This window comes from Podarcis bocagei, assembly GCF_964188305.1.
Source record: "Podarcis bocagei genome assembly, chromosome: 12".
Lineage (NCBI taxonomy): Eukaryota > Metazoa > Chordata > Lepidosauria > Squamata > Lacertidae > Podarcis > Podarcis bocagei.
The window spans coordinates 44,115,772-44,130,971 of record NC_138137.1 but is presented as its reverse complement, the minus strand read 5'-3'; the positions used below and the strand labels follow the sequence as shown (position 1 = coordinate 44,130,971).

General features: G+C 41.9%; 1 long non-coding RNA gene across 1 annotated transcript; it reads left to right on the top strand.

Annotated features, from left to right (window-relative positions):
* Nucleotides 1-2,879: 2,879 nt before the first annotated feature.
* On the top strand, nt 2,880-8,062 carry LOC308569915. The gene is made up of 3 exons (XR_014000923.1): nt 2,880-6,762; nt 7,151-7,224; nt 7,323-8,062. It is a non-coding gene; the product is annotated as an uncharacterized lncRNA (long non-coding RNA).
* Nucleotides 8,063-15,200: the final 7,138 nt, after the last annotated feature.

The following is a 15,200-nucleotide window of genomic DNA, read 5'->3' as shown; positions in this document are numbered from 1 at the left end:
CAGCTCTTAAAAACATTTGGCCTGAAGTAAAGAATACTTTTTTCCCAATATAGGCAAGGTAGAGACAGAATGAGAGAGGCAGTATGCTCAAACAGCTGCAGGTCTTGACTGAACATTCATGCCCTCTGCCCTACTCATGGACCACTGTTCAAACTGTGTGTATGCCGTGGATGGTATGTGCTTAGGATGACCATATATCCTACTTGACAAAGCACAGTCCTCTATTTTCAGAAATCCTCTATTTGAAGCTCCAAACCTTGTTTGAAGATAAAGAACTGCTAAGAAAAGAGAATAGGGGCTGGACCAGGGCAGCTGATGTGAGCAGACAACACTGGCCAAAGGCTTCCTCACTGTGCTGAGACGGATTGCATTTCTATTTAAATTACAGCAATTAGTTCTAAATTTGCAACAATATTTTAAACCAGGGAAATTTTATGGAAGTCTGTCCACTTTTGTTCCCTTTTGTATGTGATCCATTTCCTCTTATTTGTTTTATTTAAGGCATTTATGTGTTTCTTAATCATTCACAACTCTAAGCAGTGTGCACAAAAACAATCCACAACATGCAATAGAATAAAAAAAATTCATAAAACTCAAACAATTCAAAGTTCTGGTTATTGCTTGTAAAGCCTTAAATATGGTTTGGGACAAGGCTATTTGAAGGACCGCCTTCTTCCAACCTGATGCTGCCTGACCACGACATTCTTTCTCTGAGCCTTCTTCCATCTCTTGTAACCACTGGAAATCCAGTTGGTTGTGATGCATGACATTACCTGGGCCGTGTTCCTTTGGATAGCGAAGACCAGTTGCTGAATAGAAAGATCGCAAAATTTTGCCATGGGATCCCAGGTCGACTTTTCAACATTTCTATTAAGTTCTCAGCTAAATTTTACCATTCTTCTCTTGTTGTAATACGTTTGTAAGCTACTTTGGAAGCCCTGTTTGTACCAAAAGATGAATAAACATATTATATTGTAAGGCAAGGTGGTAGAGGTGATCTCCCTAAGAGCGGACAATACTTCCTCAATACAAATTGGAAAATGCATCTATCATCTCCTACACCCAGGCCATTCCTTCATTTTGTTACTTCTCTATGCAGCTGAAGTTAAACTTCCATGAGGGAGGGGGGTAGAGAAAAAAGAAATTACGTCTTAGACAATTATCACAAGAGGGATGGATGCATAAAAACACAAGGTTAAGAGGACGGCAGCTGAGATTACCCTGTTTTCAGCACATTCAGTGAATGAGAAATACTATAATTATTGGCCTTTTGAGTGCCCGTGATTTTCTTCAATATTGAAGTGCATTCTGCTGCAGCTGTGAAGCAGTTAGACCCCTTGCAATTGCCTTGCAATTTATTTTGGCACCAGTGATGGTGTCTTATTTCAAGCCTATAACTCAGTGTAATCCTAAATGTTCATTGTTTGTCAATAACATTATCTGCTAAACACAACTTGGCTTAGTGATGTTGAAGAGCTTGTTTGCTGAATCACATTCATTGTGAAATGCCACACCTTTATGTACAGTACCATGGAGGATAAAGTTATATTCTTGCTCCTGCATATCAGTTGTTGAGAATCACAAGCAGGGAGAATGCTGGTTTACTAATGTCCTGCTTGGAGGCTTCCCATAGGCATCTGGTTAGCCACTGTGAAAGCAGGATGCTGATTAGATTGATCTTTGGCCTGATCCAGGTAACGGTTCTTACATTCTTTTGGCTGTTCCCTTTTCCACATTCTAGGCCCTCACTGTTTCACTCCCTATACTTTGCCCTAGTAATCAAATTGGAATACTTGAAGAGAACCTTAATTTGGCAGTATGCCACATAGGGTGGTCAGATGCAAAGAAAGCGGACTGGGGTCCTGTATATAAATAAAATAATCAAATAAGTAGGGCATGAGTGCCATAGCATTCTCCCCCTTAAGATGCTCAGCAACTGGTATTCAGAGAGGTAAGCTGACACTGGGAGTAATATAGACAATCATGACCATTGATAGCCTTACCTGATCCCCATTTAAAGCTATCTGTAGGCCATCCCTACAGCCTGTGGTAGAAAATCCCATAGCTTAACACGTGTCAAATGAAAGTTCAGAAATCTCATTTCTTTTGCATATGGTCACTCCAATTAACGGCCAACCAAATTACCGTATTTTTTGCACCATAACACTCACTTTTTCCCTCCTAAAAAGTAAGGGGAAATGTCTGTGCATGTTATGGAGGGAATGCCTACGGGTGACATGCCTACAGATTTTCCTCCTCTAAAAACTACGTGCGTGTTATGGTCGGGTGCGTGTTATAGAGCGAAAAATACGGTACTTTATGCTGCGTGTGTGCCTAGTTCATGTTCCGGTTAAAGGATCCCTGAGTTAATAGGGTTTGGAAAGAAGCCTTGCCAGAAACACTGAAAAGCATCTGTCAGTCGGAGAAGGCCCTGCTGAGCCAGAAGCACCACAGATCTGACGTCGGTAAGGTGCAGCTTTGTGTGTTCTGATGTAGCTTCTAAAACGGTGAAACAATGGTCTTGCTAGATCAAACCATCTAAAGGTTTGTTGCAGCTGGCTAGGCACTTCCAGCTGGTCTGACTGGTCCTTGAGAAATGCCAGTTGCTACAGTGCAACAGTGAGAGAGGGTTATTGCCCTCATGCCCTGCTTGTAGGCTTCCCTGAGGCATCTGATCAGCCCCTGTGGTGAAACAGGAGGCTTGACTGGTGCTCCATTCACACTATACATTTGAAGCATTATGATACTACAGTGATAGCTCAGAAGTCAAACGGAATCCATTCCAGAAGTCCATTCAACTTCCAAAATGTTCAGAAACCAAGGCCAATCGGAAGCCACAGAAGCCATATCAGATGTTTGGGTTCCAAAGAACATTCGCAAACCAGAACACTCACTTCTGGGTTTGCGGCTTTCGGGAGCCAAAACGTTTGATTCACAAGGCATTTGGGATCCAAGGTACGACTGTACTTTATAACAGTCATGGCTTACCTTCAAAGAATCCTGGGGGTTGTAGTTTGTTAAGGGTACTGAGAATTGTTAGGAAACCCATATTCATTCCTCTCTCACGAGTTACAATTTCCAGAGCAGTTTAGCAATTAATTCCCACTTTCCAGGGAATTCTGGGAATTGTAGCTCTGGGCAGGGAACATGGATCTCCTAACAACTCTCATCACCTGCAGCTGGCATAATTCTTGGTTTAAGGCAGCTGAAGTGCTTTGAATGTATGGTGTGAATGTGCTGTCATAGGTCTGTGATCTGATGCAGCTGGGCTAATTCAGTTAATTGACAAAACTTGAGGTTGTTAAAAGAAAAAGGAAAAAAATGCCCGCTAGGATATTAGAGAGGAAAAATCCCCTACTTGAAGAGGAGCTTCGCCAGTAAATAAAAATATGCGCTGTGGGTGTTTCTTTCTCTTTTTACTCATTCTCACACCCAGAAGGAGCTCTGGAGTGTGGGCCTGTCAGGGCCAGTAAACCCACTCCTTCCCTTGTTTGTGCTGTTCTTGTGAGTGTGGGGAGGGAAGAATGGGTCCCAACATGCCTTGCTTTGTTGACAGCTCCGTGAGGAGATTTCATGTGGGAACATCTCTAAAGCGCTGTTAGGTTCAGCACCTTGCGACACAGAGTAATTCAGGTAATAATAATAAAAATAAATCAGAGTTGGCAGGGCTTGGACAGTCTGAAATAAAATAAGCATGGGCTGAAAATGAAATGCTTTGCGATGTCCCACAATGGGCAGAGGAATTGTCTGAGGGAATAATGTTCTGACAGTCAAGAGTTGTGAAATGCCTGTTTTTCATATTGAAGTATTCGGAGGAAGCCCTATCTATTTTAGTATTATTATTTTACAATATAAGAGAGGTAAATTTTAATACTTTGGGGAGCAAAAGGAATATTGAACATGAAACAAAATATGTTATCTACATCATGGTTCTATAACATTGTGCCATAGATTTGTAGTTATTCCCTTCTAGGGAGCACTTTAGTTGCATGAAATGCTCTCAACTTACTCTTCTTAATTTAATCTACCCCCTGTGAAGTAGAGATTTAACCGAAGCCCTAGAGTGAAGCAGAGGATTTAAATATGGGACAGTATGCATGAATCAGACATCTCAGTGCAAGCCTTCAGTCTATCAATGTGTAAACAGGCACATAATAAATTGAAGTTGAGACCTCGCAGGTAATCCGGTATGGCATTATCATTGAATTTGTTTTTGTTCCAGGCAATTGGAAACTAGTGAACCTCATCTCTAGCAGCAGAGTGGCCTGCCATGGGCTTCTGACTTTACAATTGAACTTATTTATATGGAAATATGCCTAGAGGGCAAGAAGTAGGAGTTCTATGGCAGCATCTGAAGACATGTGCTCCATTTGTTAATCTAACATGGCTTCTACCACCCCATAATAATTAAAGAAGGCCCTTTTAAATAATGGAGAGTGGGGGGGTTAATTATATGAGGCATAGTTTCCGATTCCCATCTGCATTGACAGTAGGACTTGCGCTGTGTTTAAAATCAATGCAAATGAGTTTCCTGTCAACCACACTTGCCACCATTGTCTCCTGAGCCTATTCAGCTGTCAGTGCTTGCCAACTAATAATTGCCATACTGTTTTGGGCTACCCCACCCTGCTGACCTGCTTAGCTGATACTACCATCTTCTCTAAATAGCCCTTGAGGAGGGAGATCATTTTCCTCTTAAGAAACTCTGCTTAAGAAACCACATGGTTGGGTTTTCCTTTTTTTACTGCTTAAAAAAATTAATTTAAAATGGCAATTTATTTGGTAGCTAATATGAAGGCTGCTAAACAGGAGAGAGGAAGTAAAAGTCATAACCAATTAAAGCAGCCTCCCCCAACCTGGTGCTCTCCAAATATTTTGCATTACAATCGTCCCTGACCAATGGCCATACTGGCTGAGACTGATGGGAGATGTAGTTCAAGATCATTTGGAGTGTGCTATCATTTTGTGGCAAAGTGGTTAGAGATCTGGAAGACCAGGGTTCACATGCCCCATGCACCCATGACAGTGACCCTAAGTCAGTCACAGTCTCTCAGGTTAATCTGCCTTGTAGTGTTATTTTGAGGATTTAAAAAATAGAAAGGAGTATGGCACCTTGATTTATTGCACCTTAAGCTCCTTCAGGTAAAGGTGTCATCGTGTAACATTTAATTTACAACTTTGTGCCAATTTGCAGGGGACAACACATTTGTTGCAATTAAAAGGGAAAGCTGAAGCCCAACACAGGTTTTCTGTCTGATTATTGGATGCTGACCTCATTTTCAGAGGATCAATTCCTCTTCATCTGAACCACATTCTTCTTGCGATATAGAAGGCTATTTTATGCCTGCAATGTGTTCCTTTCTCTCTTCCAGGATCAATTTAGTCTCTCATCTCCAGATTCAGTGCTTTAGCCCAAACTGAAGATGCAATTGCTTATGGCAGAAAATAGAAGAATTTGCAATATTACTTATCCTGCCACCTTTGTCTTTACCATAACAAACAAACCTCTCATTTCCACTCAGGGAACACATGACATATCTAAAAAGTAGCAAACAGGCATGCCAACTATCTCTTTGCTTGATAGACTTTCCTCCAGAACATTTTTAACATAATAGCATTGTGCAGTTGAGTTAACTGAACACTATAATTAATTGAAGTGCATTGTATATTTGCCAGCTGATTGAGATATTTATTCTTCTTTCTATATTTAATTCTGCTGTGAGCTTTTAAAAAAAAAGAAACAGCCATGTTTCCCCTTATTAACAACTAGTCCTCTTAAACTGGATAGGACTCTGAAAAACACTGTTGCAGTTGACTGGGATCAATTTTGCCTTTCCTCCAAATTTAATAACACTACCCAGAATAAATGGTACAAAACTTGGGTCTACATTGGAATTTCAGCAGTTGTTTGGTTGCAACAGTGTGCATATTCCCCTTGGCATTTTCTTGTGAAAATTGAGGCTTGGTTCTAGATAGTGATCCTATGATAATGGCATGACTTCCATGCTGTGGGAAGCACTCTGTAATTGCAGGATTTGCTCCTGCTTATTAAGTGAAGAGGAGCCTAGTGGGAGCATTTTAAATTATTTAAGGCAAAGCAGTTGTTTGTGTAGCTCATTATGGAAAAGAGCGGATGAAATCTGGGCTCTTCAGTATGAGCTGTTTATTTTTCAAGTCCTCTGGGAATTTCAGTGTGTGTTTGAGAAGCTCTTTTGACCAAAGTGAATTTTCTGCCCTTGAGATGATTTTTTAAAATATATATATAAAAATGAAAAGCAAACTGTGTAATTAATGTTTTCTTCAGGGAAGGAAACGTGATCCTATGTTGCAATTGCTGTGTGTGTATTTGTGGCTGCCTTATATTAGGAAATGAAGGCGTTTGTATATATTTTTACTTGAATGTAATACAGTCGGGTTTTAGAACAACATTTCCCACACTTGGGAGAATATTAAATATTTGTCCTTTTGGGGATTCTAACTTTGAAAATGAGATAAGAAACATTTCTCCATTTTTAAGAACAAGGCCAAACCACAATTGTTATGGAAGCCTGGCTTAGTATTTGAACAAATCTAAAACAAATTTCAAATGGAACATCTCTTTCCCTGCAACAATAGAGACATGTTGCTGCATGATTAGATATAGTCCCTGGTGGATCGGTAACTATTAATGTCAGTGGCAAAAAGAGAATCAGGCAGAGAAGTGGAAAGTAGCAGAATTGGGGGAAATACAACAAAAGCAAATATGGAGTGAAGCATTAAGGTGTGTTGTTGGTTCTAGGTAAAGATAAAGGTATCCCCGCCCGTACGGGCCAGTCGTGTCCGACTCTAGGGTTGTGCGCCCATCTCACTTAAGAGGCCAGGGGCCAGCGCTGTCCGGAGACACTTCCGGGTCATGTGGCCAGCGTGACGAAGCTGGAAGCTGCTCTGGTGAGCCAGCACCAGCGCAGCACACGGAAACGCCGTTTACCTTCCCGCTAGAAAGCGGTACCTATTTATCTACTTGCACTTGGGGGTGCTTTCGAACTGCTAGGTGGGCAGGAGCTGGGACCGAAAGACGGGAGCTCACCCCGCCGTGGGGATTTGAACCGCCGACCATGCGATCGGCAAGCCCTAGGCACTGAGGTTTTACCCACAGCGCCACCCGCGTCAGACGTTGTTGGTTCTATGACTCCAGAAATAAGGGATTTCTTGATATAGTGTTCTAGCTGCACATAGGTCATAGCTGTCAACGTTCCCCTTTTCTTGTGAGGAATCCTATTTGGAATAAGGGAATTTCCCTTAAAAAGGGGGAAACGTCGACAGCTATGACATAAGTACTAGAGCAAAGCAGCTAGTGGCTCCAGACTGGAGGAACATCATGAAAAATGGGGAAGAGTTGTTGTAGTCTACCACAGGCAATTTTCTAGTAGCTGATCAAGGGTTGCATCCAATGCTAGCTACTTTGGGTAGGTTGCTACTTCACCCCTACTTGCAATTTGAGGTAAAAAATCTATTACCTGGGCACTTCACAGGAACACACAACAAATAAAAAGCACTTGTTTGCTCACTCATTATGTAGCCATGGAAAAAACACCTAATATACACGTATACAGTGTTTTAGTGTTTCGTAGCATTGCTGGCCTACTCTCTTGAGAACTAGATGGGTCCCTTTCCCAGAGAGCAGAAATTTCAGGTGCTTTTATAAGTAATTTGAAGCCAGCTCTAGTGTTAGCAGCTCTGCCTGAGCATCTGCGGCTTGGTCCTGAGGGAATCGTGTTAAATGCTGGCAACAAGTGAGACTCTGATATCTCGGATGAAAGAGGAAATAAAAATTAAGCTTTCCTCTGTGTCAAATGATTAAAGGCTGTAGTAAACAACCCAGCAAAGCTTTCCTTCGGTAGCAGCCACATACTAATCTTCACAAAGGCGCAAGATGTGCTTTGTACAAACAAGCAGCTACTATTACGGACTTAGTGGCTCAGTACTTATTCATCCTAATGGCTGCTCTTTGAATTGTCTCAGTCCATATCATGCAAAAATAATTTTCATTACCGCCACATCTGCACTGTATATTTAAAGGAGCCATTTTAAACAGCTGTGTTTCACTCCATATCTATCTATCTATCTATCTATCTATCTATCTATCTATCTATCTATCTATCTATCTATCCTGGGAGCTTTGTTGGTTTAAGGGTGCTGAGAATTCTTTGGAGACCCATATTCCCCTCACAGAAATTCCCAGAGTAGTTTTAAAAAAACAATCCTTCTCAGGGATTGGGGAAATCATTCTACTGTTATAACGGGGAGTTCTGTGGTTTATTGTTAGAAAATGGTTGAACAGATTAATTTGAAGCTTGACAGAACAGGAGCAGTAAGTTTGTGGATGGTCCATGCTGCATTTGGGGTAGAAGCAATAATAAATGGCTTATTCTTTTTAACAATTGCAACATTTGACAAGGGGCTGTTGACAAGTTCTGTGCATTTTTCTTCCACACGCTTTCCTGGGGTGTGCTTTCCATAAAGATTTCTCTGTTTTCACTACATTTTTTTGGGGGGGGGAGGGAATTGTCTGATGTATTAGGTTCAGGGGGCGTCTAATACGTGCTTTTGTGTAGTAGATGTGTTACATGTCCGTAGTTTTTAAAAGGCTTGGAGGGGGCCATGCAAAACAAAGGGATTTCACAAGGCTCTTCCCAGAAATGCTCAGCATGAACCTGTTTTGAGAGGGTAAAAGTGGGGGGGGGAGGGGGAGGGGTGTTGAATGGAATGTTGGGTGGAGTGAGTGTCAGGCAGAGAGGTTGACAGTTGGAAAATGACAGTTAGATGAGGCGGTGTGAGGAACAGGAAAAACTGGGGGGGGGGAGGAGACAAGAGAGATGCAAATAAATAAAATGAATATATGTCTTTATTATAAGGCCACAGCTGTAGTCCTATTTGTCAAGGGTGAGTCAGGAAAATAGCATTCTGCTGTTAAGCTGAAAAAAATCGGTGTCTTTTTTTTTTTTTAGTAACTTTGATGGCTTGAAAATGGCTGCATAGCAATGGTCTAGTTTGAATCTTGGCAGTGTAGTTTGAGGACAGACCACGCCAAATTTCAAGTTTGCCTGATGAGGGTTGTTGTAGGCAGGCCTTCTCAAATTCAGTTAACAAACAAAAACAGTTCAGTTTGGTATGCTTTGTTGAGGGCATTCAATATTCACTCAAGCTCCAAAATGCCAAGGAACGGCTGCTGTCAAAGGCCACATTTGTCTCTTCAGTCTACGCAACTGAAGCTACCATTCCACATTACAAGTAAACAATGGCAAGCAGTGCCCTCCACATAGAATAATAGTGTTCAGTTCTCCCATGGGAAACACTCCCTGACTGAAACCCCAGAGTGCCCCTGCCAGTCAGTGTTGACAGTTCTGGGCTAGATGTTCCCATGGTCCCTGACTCAAGAATGAGGCAGTTTCCTGTGTTTCCTACACCTGGGCAATGTTAAATGATGATTGCCCTCAGAAGCTAGATAAGCTGTCAAAGGTCTGGTGCAAAAGGAACAGGGGCCACTGAAGGGCAACAACTGCCTATGGGCCAGTGATCAGGAATGTGAGAGCAAAGGCAGACAGGTGGCAGCTGCCAGCAGCTACACAGCCTTAACCCACTGATAACTCTTCTTTCCCTCCACCCCACCTCCCATTTTTGAATTCCTGACTCAGCTGTCTCAGTATAACTGAACACTTGGCCTTGCATCTGGTGTCTGTGATTCGGTTACCGTTTTGTACACATTGATCTTTCCGCCCATGTTAGCTGATGCAGTTGTGGGCTCTTGGAGAAGGGGAGACACACACCACATGCACACAAAACAGATTCCACTTAGCAAGACGTGTTTGCATAAGGCTTTTCCACCAGCTGGCTAAACCATTCTGCAATTGCATCATAGTAAAGAACACATTAATATATGTTTCTCTGCTTTGCTGGGTAAATGTTACATTATACCTCTTTCCCTCTGAATTAGGGGCACTCTTGGGATTTAATTTAATCGCTGATGCTCAGGAGAGCCCAAACCCAGAATCTATTTTGATTGCCAGAGCTCAGCCCTGGACCCTGTGCATTAGTAATGAAAGAGAGTGCTTCTGAGCGTATGCAGAGTACAGTTTCCCTCACTACAGCTGCCAATCCTCTTCACACATGAGACTAGCCTAACTGCTTGTGTAGGCTCCCAGGTATGGGGTGAAGAAGAATTGCCCATTTCAACTACTAGTTTGTGTGCAATTTTAAAAGTGTGTATATTGAACAAGTTATGACATCTATGGATAATAAACGGGTGGAAAAAAGGACCTTGAAACTACTGTATTTTGCCCTTTATGACAATAACAGCAGCCCCCCCCCTTTTCATGGAACAGAAGTACACAGAGTGGGGAGTGACATATCTGGTGACATCAGCTGTTATGTCACGTCACACTCAGATACAGTGGTACCTTGGTTTAAGAACTTAATTCATTCCGGAGGTCCATTATTAACCTGAAACTGTTTTTAACCTGAGGTACCACTAATGGGGTCTCCTGCTGCCGCAGCACTATTTCTGTTCTCATCCTGAAGCAAAGTTCTTAACCTGTGATACTATTTATGGGTTAACGGAGTGTGTAACCTGAAGCATCTGTAACCTGAAGCGTCTGTAACTTGAGGTACCACTGTATTTAGCAGGACATAAATAAGCCACAGTTCCAGAACTGAATGGGTACTGCAGTGTAAAAGGAGCATTAGAAGCTAGGACAGAAGTGCTAATAGCATCATAACTAAGAAAACTAATGCAATAATCCTCACAATAATAATCTGAATGCACCCATAGTAGTAAAATACTCCACATTTTAACATTGTTTTTCTCTTTGGGCCCTGGTCCATTAGGGCAAATGGGGCACCCTCAGCCTGTCCTCATCAACCCACCCCACCTGCCAACCAGTCAGAAGATGGCTCCCCCTACTGTTGGTCTCCTTGCCTCCCTCCTTCCCAGTTCCTATAAGCACTAACCACCAGTGCTATTTTTCTAGAAAAAGAGGTGCCAGAAATCACCATGAACACCTCCCTTGTTCTCCTATAATATCAATGGCACCCACCTGAGAGGTGCCAGAACTCAGTTCTGTCTGAAAAAAAAGCCCTGCTAACCACTATTGTCTTTGGGAATTTTGTGTGTAATGCCCCATCATTGCCTGACTTGTAAAACCCTTATTCCCAGAGGGCTCCTGGTTTAACTGGACATGAATTTTGATTTTTTAGTATGAGCAGATGGAGGGGAAAAAAGAGAGTTATAAATTAAGAGAAAGTAAATAAATCAATAATTTAAACTTGCCAATTACACACCTTAATTTATCATGAGTGGGCTTATGGGTTGTATGTAGTAACCAATCGTTATTGCTAACTATGGAGAGACTTTGGATGTGTAAATTATATAAACCGCAGCACAGTCAGACAAAACCCTGTAGTTGATCAAATCAGCATTTGATCAGAAGCTTCACTGGCTTTCATATAGAACAGAAGCAGAAAATATGCCATCAGAGTATCTTCTGTAATTCTATGCTTGCTGTACTTCTTCAGTGAATTTGTACATGGTTATCATTTCCCAGATTTTAGCTATTTATTTATTTAAAATATATACCACTGTATCATAAAAACGTATCACAGTGGTTTACAACAGTATAAAAACATAAGTTGTTTTATGCTGTTTTATTGCTATTTAGAGGCTTGCTTGAGACTTCTAGTTATTATATGACACATCCTGTCTATGAATGCTTACAAAAGTCTTTCTTCATGTAGGAATCCAGAAGCATGGCTTTTAGGAGGTACTCATTGCCTATGTGGAGAAATTCTCCTACCCAGCAACCATGCTGTTCCAGATCTTCCCCATATTTTGCTCCCTCCTCCATGGAGTATGAACCAACCTGCCCATGCTCCTTCTAACATTGTTGGCTATAACTTGGATACATTAGCAGAAGCTTCGCAGAGGTAATATATAACTTACTCAGAATTCTTATATCCTGTTTTCCCCCCTTTGTATTTAAAATGGTTTGTAAGGTGGCAAATGTCCAGATGTCAATCCAATCATTTTGCCCAGCCTAGCCCACGTCATCCCACCCTATTCTTGAACTCAGACAGGGATGTTGTTCAAAAATTGCATTTGGAGGATATTATAAATGCAGGTTTTTCTCTTGGATTTTTGACTGCTGGCTGCATCTCTGAAGGATTCAAAAGATACGAGTGGGAGTTTGGCCACCTACTTGATATGAGACTGGCAAAGAAAATGATTTATTGCAGGTATACAAAGATGGTGAGATTGGTTCCACCTCCCCACCCCTTTGTGACTGCGAACTTTATTTGCAGATCTTCCCCAATATCTTTAACAACAGTTCTGCATGCAGGTATTGACCTGTACATCTTTGCCCTGCGAGTGCCAAACTATAGCCAGAACAATGTGAGGGATGGTGGAAACACTATAGCAGAGATGATTCTGTGTGCAGCTCCCCCCCCCCTTTTCCCCCTGGAAATAATTTTTATTTGATTTTACAAACAAGAAGTTATAACAATATCAAATACATAACCATATACAGTGGTACCTTGGGTTAAGTACTTAATTCATTCTGGAGGTCCGTTCTTAACCTGAAACTGTTCTTAACCTGAAGCACCACTTTAGCTAATGGGGCCTCCTGCTGCTGCCGCGCTGCCGGCGCACGATTTCTGTTCTTATCCTGAAGCAAAGTTCTTAACCTGGCGCACTATTTCTGGGTTAGCGGAGTGTGTAACCTGAAGCGTATGTAACCCAAGGTACCACAGTATTGAGAGTTCTCTGAATCTCCTGACTTCCCACCCTCCCCTCAGTGGGTCCTATTGTCAACATCTTCAACTGCATATTATTTCACAGGCCATAAATTGTATCTCTCCATATTATCCACAGTGCTTGTTATGTTACAAGTGTTATTAAAATCCTGCTAGTGTTTTTATCTGCTTACAGTAGTCTCCTAAATAGATTGTGAATTTTTCCCATTCTTTCTTAAAGTCTTTTTCTTATTGGTTCCTGGGCTTTCCGGTCAGTTTTGCAATTTTGGCGTATTCCAACTGCTTAATTTGCCATTCCTCTCTGGTAGGCACTTTATCTTCTTTCCATCTGGTTCCGCCTTTTTCAAGGCAGCTGCAATAGCAGAGAGGTTCCTCCTTATCTAATAACTCAACCAGTCTACATATATTTGCATCATTTTATTATGGAAACTAGACTCTTTTGAGTTTATAGTGAACCACTGCCAGGAGAACAGAGCACCCCCTTGAAAGCTGACCATCCCTGTTCATGTAGGAAATAGCTGTGCTCTTGCTTTTACCCCTGGAAGAGTCTGTAGCTCAGGAGTGGGGAACCTTTGACCCTCCAGATGTTATTGGACTCCATCTCCCATCAGTCGCAGTGAGCATGACCAAAGATCAGGAATGAGGGGAGTTGTAGTCCCATATCATCAGGATGACCACAGGTTCATCTCCATTGCTTGTAGCTCTACTTATATAAGAAGGCCATGTTAATGTGGTGTCAGTTGGTTTTGAAGATAAAATTAGCCCTTTTGCAGTTTTGGAGGTTCAGATTTCGGTTTATTGTTTAGGGCTTCCGCATTAACATTTGGAAGGAAGTTGTAGTGTGTGTGACAAGGGCTGAGTCGGAATGAGGTAACCATGTAACATTTCCAGGCATAGTCCCTTGCACAGGCTTCAACAAGAATCTAGGGTGGCATCCAGAAGTCATTGCAGGAACATAAAATATTATATGGAAATGGGCCCTCAACAGATAAATATATTTCCTTAACTTCACATTAGCAAATCTTTAAAAGATAAGTAGAATATGAACAACAGCCTTCTTACCCCCACACAAATGGTTGGCAGTGAGGCTTAACTAGGCAATAATCTGAAATGTCTATATAAGTGTAATTATTGATATTTTCACACCTCCTTGGCAGCTATCGGCCAATGCATGTTGGGAGCAATTTCCAGTTCCAGCTGAACAGAACTGATGTAAAGGTGGCTTTAAGCCATCTCTGTGCTGCTGCTGCTCCTTGACTTGCACATTGCTTTGTGCCAACACCCGAGGCCCTGGCCCATTCATTTCTTTCTCAAGAGTGGATTGAGACAGGTTGAGGCAGATCTCCTAAAAGCCATTCTCCCTTTTCTGAAGTCATTGCCTTCAGCCTTCCCATGCACACACCTGCTGCATTGTCATTTGGGTAGAACTAACGTTTTACACACATCAGGTGGCTCTGTAGTCTTTCTCTGGCACTCTCTGTGATTAATTAGAATGAGAATGTCTGTACCTTTCAGAGGTTTGTTTCTCCTTGTTGGGGTCAGGATGTGGTGTGTTAATTTCATAGCTACTTTTTTTTTTTTGCTTCCTCCCACAGCCCATAGTCACTATTCACTTGTTGAGACTTGTCATAATTCTGTAGGGGCAAGCACTTTTTTCTTCTTATTTAGCTGCGTAGCTCCAAATAGTCAGGAGCTCTTCATTTTGGCTTTGTCTCACCCTTAAGCACCAGGTCAGATTCCAAGAAGTGGGTCCTCAATGGGAGCCTTCCTAAAGGCCACAATTGCACCTGCACAAACAAGAGGGAGAACATTAAATGAGAGCAAGTACACCAAGTCATTTGGTGAGGACTAGAAGCTTGTCAAGTGCAAGTAGATAAATAGGTACCATTCTGGTGGGAAGGTAAACAGCATTTCTGTGCGCTGATCTGGTTCGCCAGAAGCAGCTTGTCATGCTGGCCACATGACCCGGAAGCTGTCTGTGGACAAACGCCAGCTCCCTCGGCCAGTAAGCGAGATGAATGCCACAACCCCAGAGTCATCCACGACTGGACGTAACGGTCAGGGGTCCCTTTACCTTTACCTAGAAGCTTGAACCAAATAGCAGAAGCAAATTCAATGTTTCCATAGCTAAATCATTTGCATACGGAATACATACATCCCCAGGACAAGGTGCTGAGCCTTTAATGGTTGCATGATAGGCATAAATTAAATGTAAATATTTTCTCACTAATGCACATTCACTGGCAAATCTCTACTTATTATACAGTTGCTAAAGGCACAGAGTTTTGATTGGTTGATTGAAAAGTGATAACTCTATCTGAGACATATAAATAATGGCAAAATTCCTTTGAATATGTACATAGTGCTTTTCCTCATCACTAGCACATCACAACCTACCATTACAGAGTTTCCAG